The sequence below is a fragment of the Protomyctophum bolini genome (assembly GCF_963924005.1).
Source record: "Protomyctophum bolini genome assembly, chromosome: 13".
NCBI lineage: Eukaryota > Metazoa > Chordata > Actinopteri > Myctophiformes > Myctophidae > Protomyctophum > Protomyctophum bolini.
In genome coordinates this window covers 41,009,214-41,019,494 of record NC_137874.1, presented here as the reverse complement: position 1 = coordinate 41,019,494, position 10,281 = coordinate 41,009,214, and the positions used below count along the sequence as shown (strand labels likewise).

The window sequence follows — 10,281 nt, the reverse complement described above, 5'->3', positions numbered from 1 at the left end:
AGTTCAGACCTGCTAGTGCTGTGATCAGAAGGATGTTGACAGCCAGCTGAACCAGAGACAGGATGTACCAAACAGCACGTGACACAGACGGACAGGAAGTGCATGGCTGCAAACACTCATCGGTCTGCACTTCGCCCGCTGAGAGAGAGAGAGAGAGAGAGAGAGAGAGAGAGAGAGAGAGAGAGAGAGAGAGAGAGAGAGAGAGAGACACAGTATATTTGCATATTATATTGTTAATGTTTGTTTTCTGTTATATTTTATTTTATTTCCTTTTTTTGCTGCATTTCATGCTTTGGCAACAGTTTAGTTATTACATTCATGCCAATAAAGCTACTTGAATTGAGAGAGAGAGAGAGAGAGAGAGAGAGGTGACATTTTTACTAGATTTAACAGAGTTTTAGAAGTACAATAGCAGTTCAAAACAAAGTGAATACATGAATGAAATTGATCTTTCAAAAGTCAGGAAGCTTGTCATGCTCACCAGAGAGGAGACGGAAGATTTCGTTGGTTGGGGGCTCGGGGTCGGATGCAGCAGTGGCAGTGCAGTAGTAAGATCTCATGTCTTCCACAGTCACGTTGTGGATAACCAGACGGTGCCCTGGCTCCACAGAGTACCTGGCTATGAAAGTCGTACTCGTATTGTAATGCAGAGCGTCGTTGCCTTTACTGTATGTTCTCAGGATCTGAACAGGATCTCCTCCCAGTAGCTTCATGTTCCAGATGACTTCTGATCTATCCACAGAACAGTTGAGGATGGAGTCTTGTCCCAGTTCCACAGCCACATCGGTCCATTTCACAGAGTGGACAGAGGTCACGAAAACACCACAGAACAACAACAGCATATTTACACCATTCTCCATGTCTGTCTGTCTGTCTGTCTGTCTGTCTGTCTGTCTGTCTGTCTGTCTGTCTGTCTGTCTGTCTGTCTGTCTGTCTGTCTGTCTGTACTACACTGTCTGTCTCTCAGCTGCCCTACTGTCTAAATAACCTACATCTGAGGTATGTCGGTGAATAAACATCTTCCTCTTTAAAAGCTGTTTGACGTCAGTCAGTCCAGCCTCCACTGAAGGAAGGTCCTTCTCAATAACCACAAAACAAACTGTAGGCTATGGAATTTGAAAGATCTTTCTAGGTTTTAACATCCTGTTTGAGACATTTTAACATCCTGTCTGAGACGTGTGTGGTATCCCTTCCACGGAGCTGTTCACTGCCACAAACAGGAAGTTAACCCATTTAGGCCTGACGTCGAAATTAAAAAAAATGTTTTCTAAATCATGACAATTTTCTGAAATCTTTGAGGCACAAAAATAGCAGACCTACAAGCTCGTAGCGCGCCACTCGCGTGCTCCCACAGGATCTGAACAGGATCTCCTCCCAGTAGCTTTTCATGTTCCAGATGACTGCTGATCTATCCACAGAACAGTTGAGGATGGAGTCTTGTCCCAGTACCACAGGTACATCGGTCCATTTCACAGAGTGGACAGAAGTCACGAAAACACCACAGAACAACAACATTATCTTTACACCATTCTCCATGTTGTTGATCAGCTCTGTGAGGACAGTTTCGAATTGCAGCCGTCCGTATAGTGCCCTTTGAGAGCGGTTTTGAAGGAGTCAAGGGATTCACATGTCTCAATGACTGTTGGTAGGGCATTCCACATAGCCTGTGTCTCTGATGCTTACAGCTAAAGACCTTTTTGTTGTTTGGAACACCCTTCCCCCTTCACCCGCCATGCCCTGCTGGATCCAGTGCATCGCCGAATGCGTCTGAAACATCTTCGAATAAACCCTGAGGAGACCTGATGGGACCTGGCGGGTCCCAGTTGAATAAACCCTGGGGAGACCTGATGGGACCTGGCGGGTCCCAGTTGAATAAACCCCGGGGAGACCTGATGGGACCTGGCGGGTCCCAGTTGAATAAACCCCGGGGAGACCTGATGGGACCTGGCGGGTCCCAGTTGAATAAACCCCGGGGAGACCTGATGGGACCTGGCGGGTCCCAGTTGAATAAACCCCGGGGAGACCTGATGGGACCTGGCGGGTCCCAGTTGAATAAACCCCGGGGAGACCTGATGGGACCTGGCGGGTCCCAGTTGAATAAACCCCGGGGAGACCTGATGGGACCTGGCGGGTCCCAGTTGAATAAACCCCGGGGAGACCTGATAGGACCTGGCGGGTCCCAGTTGAATAAACCCCGGGGAGACCTGATGGGACCTGGCGGGTCCCAGTTGAATAAACCCCGGGGAGACCTGATAGGACCTGGCGGGTCCCAGTTGAATAAACCCTGGGGAGACCTGATGGGACCTGGCGGGTCCCAGTTGAATAAACCCCGGGGAGACCTGATGGGACCTGGCGGGTCCCAGTTGAATAAACCCCGGGGAGACCTGATGGGACCTGGCGGGTCCCAGTTGGTTCGGTCTTTATCCATCGCATATTTCTCTGGCTCACAACGTGTTTGGTCTGTATTCATGGAGAAAAAAGAGAAAGAAAACAAGAATAATAGTTTTTCAGATTAATGAATGAGTTTGAACAATGTCATTATATTCAAAACACATTTCTCTAAACTAAATGGACATATCTGTTTTCAAGAGAGTGGATGACATATCCATTAGCCAGATAGGTAGCAAGCAGCAGAATATACCTTTACTTAACAATAACTTATGAACAGGCATAACTCTTTTTCCATTTGACCTGAAACCTCATTGCACATAATTATAATATGTCTCCTCATGAGGAACAATTTATCACTGTGACCCATCAAAGAGACGGAGGTGCCTATTTGATGTTCTGCCATTCAAAAATAAACTCAGCACAAAAGGTTCAGAAACTTAAATTGGTCTGTTATTTCTCCCATTTAATAATACCTTATAGTATTGTATTTTCTATTGTTTTTATTGTTGATTATAGTCACCTTTACATCTAGCCCGGCGAGCCAGAACCCAATGGTACGTAAAGTTTCTGACATTTGGATAACTTTACTTCCCATAGGGTCCGGTCCCAGCTATCTAGCGTATAATGGGAGACAGACGAACATAAAAGTGCAAATGGCAAAAGGGCAAATGTTTGGTATTCACACCCTTGCTTTGAGTTGCTTATTGGATTGGATTATTGCACTCTCACACAGTAATAAGGAAAACACAACACATATGTAACAGGGAGAACTGTCTCTACACAGAGTTCTGTGTCCACGCCCTAATTGCTCAGCTGGAAGTGGTCACTGATTATATCCCCTCCCCTATAAAGCCAGGTTCTCAGTCAGTCATTCCTGCTTGGCTATCGGTATGCACTGACTTGTGCATGAGCAAGGTAGTATTGTGTTTGTAAATCAGTGGACCATATGACACAGCTTAACACGACTCTTCTTTACTTTCAAACTCAGAGTAAATATAATAACAACGGGAGAAGCAGAAATATCACACAGTCATGTTGTATATCAGACTGAAGTACTAGATCCCAGATTATCCCCCCCAATCATCACAAGGCAACAACACAGGAATAATATATGCAATGAGCGCAGCACCATCAAACAGCTGTCAGTGAGACATAACAGGTAGGCATTGGGTTGTTTTTATGTTAAACCACTGTTCAGATCATTGTGTTTATTTTAATGGGCCTATATATAATGTTCCCCTGGTGCCCTCCTCATAGGCCTCAGTGTTGAGCACAGAGAGGCTGTTTGTATGTAACCAATTGGGGCCAAAACCGCACTTCTCTGGAGGTATATGTTCCTGTGCAGGAGCTTGTCGATCAGCCACTTTCAAAGTAATGTTTGTATATGACTTTATATTGTGGGTTTTATTCATTTTTGTACTCATTCGGGTTGTTCATTTTTGCACTTGCGGTATAGGCTTATAGGCTGGTGTACCAGGCTCTTTGTGTAGCCTACAGCTACATGCTCCTTCCATGAGTCCCCTGCCATGTCTTCCATGAGTCCCCTGCCATGTCTTCCATGAGTCCCCTGCCATGTCTTCCATGAGTCCCCTGCCATGTCTTCCATGAGTCCCCTGCCATGTCTTCCATGAGTCCCCTGCCATGTGTGTGTGTGCCTAACCCAGCAGTGTTTGTAAGTGATTTTGTAGTGTATTTGCTGTGGATTGAAGAACCCTCCCCCCACTAACTTCTACCTCTTCTCCCCCTATACTAGTCGATTGTTGACCCCTGCTTACCCCTTTAATATTAAAGGGGAATTCCATGCTAGAAGGCTTTCATACCTTTATTTTGTAGTTTTTACGTCCCCACCAAAGAGGTCCAGGTGTTTTTTTGTGCAAAAGCTCCTTATTGGCTAATTGCATTGAATTGAATGGGGCTATGGGGTGTTGTGCTAATTCGCTTATTTCCATCGCTCAAAAACTATAATTATTTTGTATATATCCTCTCTTCATAATGTAAATAATATCCCAAGCGGCACACTTTACTACTTATTTCGATGGAAATAAGTGAATTAGCACAACACCCCATAGCCCCATTCAATTCCCATTCAATTCATTGAGGGCTTATGGTAGGGGAAATAGCCATTAAGGAGTTTTTGCACAAAAAACACCATGGACCTCTTTGGTGGGGACGTAACAACTACAAAGAAAGGTAAGAAAGTCTTCTAGCATGGAATTCTCCTTTAAATTGTACTGTATAACTTACAGTACAATGAATTGATCGAATTAAACTAAACTAATATTTTCGTTACAATAAATTGAAAGTGATTATCTTGAGAAGCACGTCTCTGCTCCTATGATTACACATTAATTGATGTGCTTGGGTTGAATTCCCAAGGTGGCGCAGCGTAGTCGAAGAATATATATAGTGTATTTCTGCCAAGTTTACACATGATGATTTTTTACATAATTATTGATGTCCCAGTTTTATAGGTGTTTTAAGCGATGGAGGGAGTATGTAAAAGAATCATGAAAATGTTGCACTATAGTTTTAGATTTTTGGCATGGTGTTTATATGGGCATAAGGTTTTCAAAAACCATCACAAACGAGTTGGGCTCGACCCCAATTCAATTTGTCCTACATATTGTGTATGTTATTTAGCACACCCAATGGTAACAGAATCCATTGAAAAATATATCCCATCAGTTATTTTGGTTTTCAACCACCTTTACCCATCTAATATTGGAGTCACTGCAAACAGACCACTAGGGTTGGTTTGCACAGGTTTTTTTTAAAACCTTATACCCATACCTTTTTTGAATAATTATAGCGTAAATCAGCTTCGGCAGCTTACCTGGGCTGGCAGTAGCAGTCTGTATGAACAGGACTAGCAGGACACCGGACACGGTCACCATGATCCCCATCCTGGAGATCAGAGGGGAAGAAAAACAACATCTATAGACAGACTACAGCGATGCATATATATATATACAATTGGATATGTACAGTAGCCTTAGATGCAAACAGAGCAATATGTGTGCAAAATGTCAAATTGCACACATTCAAGATAATAGCATCTTAAAGGGCGGCTGTGGCTCAGGAGGTATAGAGCAGGTCGTCCAATGATCCCTTGGTCGGCCGTTCGAAATCCCGGCTCCTCCTCCTGTCCACATGTCGAAGTGTCCTTGGGCAAAGACACTGAACCCTACAAGGCCTACATTGCCTCCAATGAGTCGGTCGGTGTGAGCTCGCCACCGTCGGTGTGTGTGAATGTGGGAATTAAGTGAGGACGCTGGCGTCGACTGTTCGCCGCTTCACCTCCCAATGTGTGAATGAATGAACCGTTGTAAAGCGCTTTGAGCACTTGGAAAAGCGCTATAAAAAGGCAATTCATTAAACCATGCCGTGATGGAAAGCAGCTAAATCCTCCTCAACACATCAATTCAATCCAACCAATGCAAACGCCTCTCTTACCTGGAGTGACTTGTGTTTGAGTAATCGTCCCCTGTCAGTGTTTTTATATGCATGTGCCACGTCATCAAATGGGTCAGTGTAACCTTCACTTAATCTGGCCCGCAGGTTCATATCAGAATCGATATCGATGTCCCGTGACCGTACTGTAGACTGCCATGCAGGCATCATCACAACCATGTTTATAATAATATCATTGCTATTACTAGAAATGCATTGCAAGGTGCCAACTTTTCCTTGGGCACAAGGGGAAGCACCCTATGATCCGACGGACCATTGCTCCGAAGGAGCATTGGTCCGAGGTGCGCTGGGGGTCGGGAGAGGGTGGGTGGTTAGGTTTAGGTGTCTGCCCCGGGGGAGGTTAGGGTTAGGGTGAGGGTTTGAGGTAGGTTGTCGATCGGACCAATGGACCGTCGGCATATTGACGCGGACCCGGGCACAAGTAGGCCTACTTGTGCGGCATTGCACGACTGCTCTGAGTACTAGAGCTCTCTGTTGTCTGGGTACGACTGCTGCTCTGAGTCCCTGTAGAGCTCTCTGTTGTCTGGGTACGACTGCTGCTCTGAGTCCCTGTAGCTCTCTGTCTGGGTACGACTGCTGCTCTGAGTCCTAGAGCTCTCTACTGTCTGGGTACGACTGCTGCTCTGAGTCCCTGTAGAGCTCTCTGCTGTCTGGGTATTACTGTGCCAGGCAAAATGTTTTTCAAAATAGTAAAAAAGGCAAAGTAGTTTAGGGAAGGGGTATAGCATGGACGAAAATAGAGCCCGTAGCCTCTCAGACCCAAAACTAAAGAATATTTAAGATTGTGTCCACAATAATACATGCTGTATAGGAAAGATAACAGGCAAACAATCAAAATAACAATTCCTTGAGGGCATGGTGGTGCAGTCGGCAGTGCTGTTGCCTCACAGCTCACAGCTAGAAGGTCCTGGGTTTGATTCCCGCTGGGGACGCTGTGGGTGTGTTCTCTCCTCCGTGTCATCAGTGCCCATACCCTATAAGTGGGGTTTGCAAAAGGGCCGTTGCTCTCCCCAGGTTGGCAGAGGGAGTGTGACAATTGACACGGACTGTAAAAATGGGCTAGAAAACCGTGGGATAATGTTTTTTTAGAATAAAAACAATACTTTAACTCTTGAGAGCGTACAATTAAACCAAATGGAACCGCAAGGGTCCAGCTGCTGTTTTCTGTGTTTTATAGCTACAGTGTATTTCGTTAATATTTTTCTGTACAGCATTTTGTAAACCTTGAGTTGTAAAGTGTGCTTTATAAATACAGTGGCTTGGATTTGATTGGATTTGGTTTCATTTAACTTACTCTCTCAAGAGTTAAACATCCATATAAGGGTTAATTTGGTTAGGCAACTCTCCATCATTTAGCTGGGGACCACCTGGAACCCCCTCCTCAAGGCCCACTGGTTGTCACCACTATACTTAGTGTTGTAATCTGATCGCTCATGGCTGTGTACTTGTACGTGAGAGCACAGTGTACTTGTTATGTATTGTGTACTGACTGAACTTTAATAGTTAGGCTAAGAGAGACATCTCGGTGACAGCAAGGTCAGCCTTGCTGTAGTAGGTATACGTTATTATGTCTGATGTCTTGTGGTCACGTCATTGGGATCCAGCTCTATAAATGTTCCTGTATGTGTAATAATCTTTGTGAACCTTTAGCGTGATACTGTCTCGTGTCGCGTTATTGTTCTCCCGGGCCCGTCGCCGCTGTCGTCGTACCAAAGGTATACTTCAACCGGATCGTCACACACCACCCAGAACCACACACTACCTGTCTGTCAGAACCACACACCACCCAGAACCACACACTACCTGTCTGTCAGAACCACACACCACCCAGCCGGCACACACACTACCTGTCTGTCAGAACCACACACCACCCAGAACCACACACTACCTGTCTGTCAGAACCACACACCACCCAGCCGGCACACACACTACCTGTCTGTCAGAACCACACACCACCCAGCCGGCACACACTACCTGTCTGTCAGAACCACACACCACCCAGCTGGCACACACACTACCTGTCTGTCAGAACCACACACCACCCAGCCGGCACACACTACCTGTCTGTCAGAACCACACACCACCCAGCCGGCAGCCCGGCACACACTACCTGTCTGTCAGAACCACACACCACCCAGCCGGCACACACTACCTGTCTGTCAGAACCACACACCACCCAGCCTGCACACACTACCCGTCTGTCAGAACCACACACCACCCAGCCGGCACACACTACCTGTCTGTCAGAACCACACACCACCCAGCCTGCACACACTACCTGTCTGTCAGAACCACACACCACCCAGCCGGCACACACTACCTGTCTGTCAGAACCACACACCACTCAGCCGGCACACACTACCTGTCTGTCAGAACCACACACCACTCAGCCGGCACACACTACCTGTCTGTCAGAACCACACACCACTCAGCCGGCACACACTACCTGTCTGTCAGAACCACACACCACTCAGCCGGCACACACTACCTGTCTGTCAGAACCAGAGTTCAGAGTTTTGGATCCCTTTTTCCACATCATGTTCTTCTGGCAGCGAGTCGGAGTCACACCCCATGTGTGTCCCGTTTGTTTTCATCCAAAACAACCGGGGCTGAGGGTGTTAGTGGTGACATTTCGGTGCGAGTCACTGTCCTCACTTGAACCCCATGTCCTCTTTGTTTTCATCCACAACAGCCTGCAGTGTTGGTTCTGGCTCATTTATTCTCTGCATGCTTTTGCTGTGGTTTTGTAAAATATGACTTTGTCTCTTAGACATTTTGTGTGGAACAACGTTTCGACCTCTGTGGGTCTTCATCAGGTATGATACCTGACGAAGACCCACAGAGGTCGAAACGTTGTTCCTAATAAATACTTTTCCTGTGAGCTACAATTCAGTGTGCGTCCCGACATCCCTTCCTTTTCTTTATAGTCCTTGACTGACTTCACAACAAGAATACTGGTTCCGGGTTTATTTTGGTTCACATATACGGTAGTTGTCCTCGTGCGTTTTCCCCATTACGGCCTGGGAAGAGTGACCTGACCTCCAATTATTTTTTCTACTCCACTGCATCTCTCGGCTCCACATATTCTACGTTTACTCCACTACAATTATTTTAAAACTTTATTTACTAGTTACTTTGTAGACAAGCTCACAATTTGTCTTGACAATAGAACAGTTACCAGTCACCTGTGTTGTGAACACAGTGGTAGATATTAGATAATGTCTCCATCTAGTGGCACATCTCTGTTCCTGCAACCAGGAGTAAAAGGGAAACTTTGTTTAGAAGATTTAGAACACTTTCCTGGGGCTCTTTTTGTGTGTAATATGTGGTACCTTAGGACGGGTAAAGTCCTAAAGTCGCCTCTTCGGTGCTACTGAAAATTTCTGACAAGCCGAAATCATTTCGGCACTACAGCGCCGAAACAGCTGTAAAATAGGAGTATGAATCGGCCCTTAGTCCACACTATTGATCCATAATGTATAAATGATAGATAAGGGTTCAGGGCGAGGCCTTTTCGTGGAGGGGTCAGAATGAAATTTGGACTTAGTCCCTTTTCTGTGCCTGCGTGAGTATATAATCTATACCGATTTATTTATTTTACTTTATACTGGCTTCATTCAGTTGCATTATCCCTAATGTAGGCTATGCACCTATGTTTTGTTATGTATGCAGTAATATTGTGTATATTATGTTCTAAAAAAAAGTCTCAACAATACATTGTACTCAAGGAGATGGTAAAACAATAATGAACAAGTATCCTAATTGATCATGATTTATTGGTACATTTTTCCAGTAAGCACTTATAGATGTATGTATGTGTATAACACATAATTATTACAATATGTGTAGTGGAAAGGGAAGCAAAATGGAAGAACGGTGTAGGCCAATCAGAGGCGCATGCAGCGCTTCAAGATTGATAATAGTAGCTGACCTTTGTTTGTACTGTATAGTTGCACCATGACCTTTGTTTCGCCATAACTTATTTAATATCTCCTTTTAATTATTTGACTTTGACATACAGATATATTGCATTTATACACACTATCGTATATAACCTAAGAGGAAACACAAAAAGGCCTCAATTTATGCTCCAGTATTTTATTGATGGATTGGGATTTGATAGTCGAATATGACATAGAAAAGATGTTATAGGTGAGAAGACCGTATAGGAATCAGAACAACATTTGTATAAATGTTGAGTTTTCATAATGAATCACAGATTCCACGGAAGTCTCTGCATCGTTGAGGAATCCCGCCACATTTTACTCGGGATCAGGATAGTGTGCTAAAAGGGACAAAAAAGAATACAAAGGGAAATGGTCAATATTCCCAGTGAGATAAATATACTTGAAGCTGCAACCCGGAACTCATTTAAATGTATTTATTTATTTTATGGACTGACCTCATGCTTCACCTGAC

At 44.8% G+C, this 10,281-nt stretch overlaps 1 long non-coding RNA gene across 1 annotated transcript; it reads right to left on the bottom strand.

Annotated features, from left to right (window-relative positions):
• Positions 1-2,366: 2,366 nt before the first annotated feature.
• Positions 2,367-5,517, bottom strand: LOC308327467. The gene is made up of 3 exons (XR_013965200.1): positions 5,431-5,517; positions 5,225-5,295; positions 2,367-2,460 (listed from the first exon to the last, which is right to left on the bottom strand). It is a non-coding gene; the product is annotated as an uncharacterized lncRNA (long non-coding RNA).
• Between the last annotated feature and the right edge of the window lie 4,764 nt (positions 5,518-10,281).